Source organism: Aotus nancymaae, unplaced genomic scaffold (assembly GCF_030222135.1).
Source record: "Aotus nancymaae isolate 86718 unplaced genomic scaffold, 86718_ANA_hifiasm-v0.15.2.pri h1tg000040l, whole genome shotgun sequence".
In the NCBI taxonomy this organism is placed as follows: domain Eukaryota; kingdom Metazoa; phylum Chordata; class Mammalia; order Primates; family Aotidae; genus Aotus; species Aotus nancymaae.
The window spans coordinates 31,993,711-31,999,710 of NW_026988454.1; positions in this window are offsets into that span (position 1 = coordinate 31,993,711).

The following is a 6,000-nucleotide window of genomic DNA, read 5'->3' on the forward strand; positions in this document are numbered from 1 at the left end:
GTGATTTGCTGCCTTCCTCCCTTTCACCTATATCTGGCATTTCTCCCCATGCTATCTCTCCCCAACTCCCCGCCCCGACTGTCCCCCCCACTCCCCCCCAACAGACCCCAGTGTATAGTGCTCCCCTCCCTGTGTCCATGTGTTCCCATTGTTCAATACCCGTCTATGAGTGAGAACATACGATGTTTGATTTTGTGTTCTTGTGTCAGTTTGCTGAGAATGATGGTTTCCAGGTTCCTCCATGTCCCTACAAAGGACGCGAACTCATCGTTTTTGATGTCTGCATAATATTCCATGGTGTATATGTGCCACATTTTTCCTGTCCAGTCTATCATTGATGGGCATTTGGGTTGGTTCCAGGTCTTTGCTATTGTAAACTGTGCTGCAATGAACATTCGTGTGCATGTGTCCTTATAGTAGAATGATTTATAATCCTTTGGATATATACCCAGTAATGGGATTGCTGGGTCAAATGGAATTTCTATTTCTAGGTCCTTGAGGAATCGCCACACTGTCTTCCACAATGGTTGAACTAATTTACACTCCCACCAACAGTGTAAAAGTGTTCCTATTTCTCCACATCCTCTCCAGCATCTGTTGTCTCCAGATTCTTTAATGATCGCCATTCTAACTGGTGTGAGATGGTATCTCAATGTAGTTTTGATTTGCATTTCTCTAATGACCAGTGATGATGAGCATTTTTTCATATGCTTGTTGGCCTCATGTATGTCTTCTTTTGTAAAGTGTCTGTTCATATCCTTTGCCCATTTTTGAATGAGCTTGTTTGTTTTTGTCTTGTAAATCTGTTTTAGTTTGTTGTAAATTCTGGATATCAGCCCTTTGTCAGACGGGTAGGCTCCAAAAATTTTTTCCCATTCTGTTGGTTGCCGATTCACTCTATTGACTGTTTCTTTCACCGTGCAGAAGCTGTGGAGTTTGATTAGGTCCCATTTGTCTATTTTGGCTTTTGTTGCCAATGCTTTTGGTGTTTTGGTCATAAAGTCCTTGCCTACGCCTATGTCCTGAATGGTTTTGCCTAGGTTTCCTTCTAGGGTTTTTATGGTGTTAGGTCTTATGTTTAAGTCTTTAATCCATCTGGAGTCAATTTTAGTGTATGGTGTCAGGAAGGTGTCGAGTTTCTGCTTTCTGCATATGGCTAGCCAGTTTTCCCAACACCACTTATTGAACAGGGAATCCTTTCCCCATTGCTTGTTTTTATCAGGTTTGTCAAAGATCGGATGGTTGTAGATATGTTGTGTTGCCCCCGACACCTCTGTTCTGTTCCATTGGTCTATATCTCTGTTTTGAAACCAGTACCATGCTGTTTTGATTACTGTAGCCTTGTGGTATAGTTTGATGTCCGGTAGTGTGATGCCTCCCACTTTGTTCTTTTTGCTTAGAATTGACTTGGCTATGCGGGCTCTCTTTTGGTTCCATATGAAGTTTAAGGTGGTTTTTTCCAGTTCTGTGAAGAAGGTCATTGGTAGCTTGATGGGGATAGTGTTGAATCTGTAAATTACTTTGGGCAGTATGGTCATTTTCATGATATTGATTCTTCCTAACCATGAACATGGGAATGTTTTCCCATCTGTTTGTGTCCTCTCTTATTTCGTTGAGCAGTGGTTTGTAGTTCTCCTTGAAGAGGTCCTTTACGTTCCTTGTTAGTTGTATTCCTAGGTATTTTATTCTCATTGTAGCAATTGTGAATGGCAGTTCGTTCTTGATTTGGCTCTCTTTAAGTCTGTTATTGGTGTATAGGAATGTTTGTGATTTTTGCACATTGATTTTGTATCCTGAGACTTTGCTGAAGTTGCTTATCAGTTTCAGGAGATTTTGGGCTGAGATGATGGGGACTTCTAGATATACAATCATGTCGTCTGCAAATAGAGACAAATTGACTTTCTCCTTTCCTAATTGAATACCCTTTATTTCTTTTTCTTGCCTGATTGCTCTGGCTAGAACTTCCAGTACTATATTGAATAGGAGTGATGAGAGAGGGCATCCTTGTCTAGTGCCCGATTTCAAAGGGAATGCTTCCAGTTTTTGCCCATTCAGTATGATATTGGCAGTTGGTTTGTCATAAATAGCTTTTATTATTTTGAGATACATTCCGTCGATACCTAGTTTATTGAGAGTTTTTAGCATAAAGGGCTGTTGAATTTTGTCGAAGGCCTTCTCTGCATCAATTGAGATAATCATGTGGTTTTTGTCTTTGGTTCTGTTTATGTGGTGAATTACATTTATAGACTTGCGTATATTGAACCAGCCTTGCATCCCCGGGATGAATCCTACTTGATCATGGTGGATAACCTTTTTGATGTGCTGCTGTAATCGGCTTGCCAGTATTTTATTGAAGATTTTTGCATCTATGTTCATCATGAATATTGGCCTGTAGTTTTCTTTTCTTGTTGAGTCTCTGCGGGTTTTGGTATTAGGATGATGTTGGTCTCATAAAATGATTTGGGAAGGATTCCCTCTTTTTGGATTATTTGGAATAGTTTCAGTAGGAATGGTTCCAGTTCCTCTTTGTATGTCTGGTAGAATTCGGCTGTGAACCCATCTGGGCCTGGGCTTTTTTTGGGTGGTAGGCTCTTAATTGCTGCCTCGACTTTAGACCTTGTTATTGGTCTATTCAGGGTTTTGACTTCTTCCTGGTTTAGGCTTGGGAGGAGGCAACTGTCCAGGAATTTATCCATTTCTTCCAGGTTTTCTAGTTTATGTGCATAGAGTTGTTTGTAATAATCTCTGATGATGGTTGAATTTCTATGGCATCTGTGGTGATATCCCCTTTATCATGTTTTATTGCATCTATTTGGTTATTCTCTCTTTTCTTTTTTATTAATCTGGCTAGTGATCTATTTTGTTGATCTTTTCAAAAAACCAGCTCCTGGATTTATTGATTTTTTGTAGGGTTTTTCGTGTCTCTATCTCCTTCAATTCTGCTTTGATCTTAGTTATTTCTTGTCTTCTGCTAGGTTTTCAGTTTTTTTGATCTTGCTCCTCTAGCTCTTTCAATTTTGACGATTGAGTGTCAATTTTAGATCTCTCCTTTCTTCTCATGTGGGCATTTATTGCTATATATTTTCCTCTAGAGACTGCTTTAAATGTGTCCCAGAGATTCTGGTATGTGGCGTCTTCGTTCACATTGGTTTCGAAGAACATCTTTATTTCTGCCTTCATTTCAGTGTTTATCCAGTCAACATTCAGGAGAAAGTTGTTCATTTTCCATGAAGCTGTGCAGTTCTGGGTTGGTTTCTGAATTCTGAGTTCTAACTTGATTGCACTGTGGTCTGAGAGACTGTTTGTTATGGTTTCCGTTCTTTTGCATTTGCTGAGGAGTGATTTACTTCCAATTATGTGGTCAATTTTAGAGTAGGTGTGATGTGGTGCTGAGAAGAATGTATATTCTGTGGATTTGGGGTGGAGAGTTCTGTAAATGTCTATTAGGTTTGCTTGTTCCAGGTCTGAGTTCACGTCCTGGATATCCTTGTTAATTTTCGGTCTCGTTGATCTGTCTAATATTGACAATGGTGTGTTTAAATCTCCCACTATTATTGTGTGGGAGTCTAAGTCTCTTTGTAAGTCTTTAAGAACTTGCCTTATGTATCTGGGTGCTCCTGTATTAGGTGCATATATATTTAGGATTGTTAGCTCTTCTTGTTCCATTGATCCTTTTACCATTATGTAATGTCCTTCTTTGTCTCTTTTGATCTTTGTTGCTTTAAAGTCTATTTTATCAGAGATGAGAATTGCAACTCCTGCTTTTTTTGCTCTCCGTTTGCTTGGTAAATCTTCCTCCATCCCTTTATTTTGAGCCTTTGTGTATCCTTGCATGTGAGGTGGGTTTCCTGGATATAGCACACTGATGGGTTTTGGCTTTTTATCCAATTTGCCAGTCTGTGTCTTTTGATTGGGGCATTTAGTCCGTTTGCATTTAGGATTAATATTGTTATGTGTGAATTTGATCCTGTCATTTTGATGCTAGCTGGCTGTTTTGCCCATTGGTTGATGCAGATTCTTCATTGTGTTGATGCTCTTTACCATTTCGTGTGTTTTTGGAGTGGCTGGTACTGGTTGTTCTTTTCTATGTGTAGTGCCTCCTTCAGGAGCTCTTGTAAAGCCAGGATGGTGGTGATGAAATCTCAGAGTACTTGCTTGTTCACAAAGGATTTTATTTTTCCTTCACTTATGAAGCTTAGTTTGGCTGGATATGAAATTCTGGGTTGAAAGTTCTTTTCTTTAAGGATGTTGAATATCAGTCCCCACTCTCTTCTGGCCTGTAGGGTTTCTGCTGAGAAATCTGCTGTGAGTCTGATGGGCTTCCCTTTGTGGGTAACCCAACCTTTCTCTCTGGCTGCCCTTAGTATTTTCTCCTTCATTTCAACCCTGGTGAATCTGATGATTATGTGCCTTGGGGTTGCTCTTCTAGAGGAATATCTTTGTGGTGTGCTCTGTATTTCCTGGACTTGAATTTTGGCCTGCCTTGCTAGGTTGGGGAAGTTTTCCTGGATAATATCCTGAAGAGTATTTTCCAGCTTGGATGCATTCTCTTCGTCACATTCGGGTACACCTATCAAACATAGATTAGGTCTTTTTACATAGTCCCATATTTCTTGTTGACTTTGTTCATTCCTTTTTACCCTGTTTTCTCTAATCTTGCCTTCTCGTTTTATTTCATTGACTTGATCTTCGACCTCTGATATCCTTTCTTCTGCTTGGTCAATTCGGCTGTTGAAACTTGTTCATGCTTTGCGAAGTTCTTGTGTTGTGTTTTTCAGCTCCATCAATTCACTCATATTCCTCTCTAAGTTGTCCATTCTCGTTAGCATTTCATCAAGTCTTTTTTCAAGGTTCTTGGTTTCTTTGCATTGGGTTAGAACATGTTCTTTTAGCTCATGGAAGTTTCTTATTATCCACTTTCTGAAAGCTGATTCTGTCATTTCATCACACTCATTCTCCATCCAGTCTTGTTCCCTTGCTGGTGAGGAGTTGTGATCCCTTGTAGGAGGAGAGGTGTTCTGGTTTCGGGTGTTTTCATCCTTTTTGCACTGGTTTCTTCCCATCTTTGTGGATTTATCCACCTGTCAACTTTGTAGTTGTTGTCTTTCTGCTTTTGGTAATTTTAAGTCTGCAGCAGCAGAACTCATAAACCCTCTTTTCTTCCCCCCAGGTGTTCTGTCCCAGGGAGTTAAGGCTTTATGATTTTCCGCTGTCTTGCTGCCATTTTCCCTGCCCACAAGGTGGCAGCCTAGTCACACTCAGCCTGCAGAGGCTTCGCTGAGCTGCTGTGGGCTCCGCCCAGCTTCTGTGTGAACTTCCCTGCAGTCCTGTTTATATGAGTGTAGTTAGAACTGCTTCTGCTATGTTGGCCCGCCCCTGTAGTGACGGAGTCTCTGTAGTGTCGGGTTGCCTTGGTTATGGCAGATTGCCCTGGGAACTACAGGGTGCCTCCATAATGGAGGATGCCCCTCCTCCACAGAGCTGGACCGTCCCAGGTTCAGTTGTGTTTGCCGTGGCGCTTTTTTGCCCGGGAATCTCCTGGCTTGGCTCCCTGTTTCAGCTCCACTTGCTGGCTAAGAGGGGACACCATCTCTTCTGCTCTGCCCCGGGAGCCGCTACGTCGGCTGAAGCTGCAGCTCTGAGATTTGTGGCGCTTTTTTACCCAGGAATCTCCTGGCCTGGCTCCCCGTTTCAGCTCCTCTTGCTGGCTTAGAGGGGACTCAGTCTCACTCACTCTGCACAGGGAGCCGCTGCGCCAGGGCGCAGGCCAAGTGGCCGCGCTGGTCAAACCAGCGGCACTGGCGACCTGTGGGGCTTCTCCACCTGTGAATCTCCTGGTCTGTGGGCAGTAAAAATCCATCTGGAAATGAGGCATCCACTCATCCTCTGCGCTTTCTCTCAGAGCTGCAATTCCCAGTTCCTCCTAACTGGCCATCTTGGATCTCCTCTCGTAATTAGGTCTGCAATATTTTCTTAGCATATTATTCATATTTTATCCTT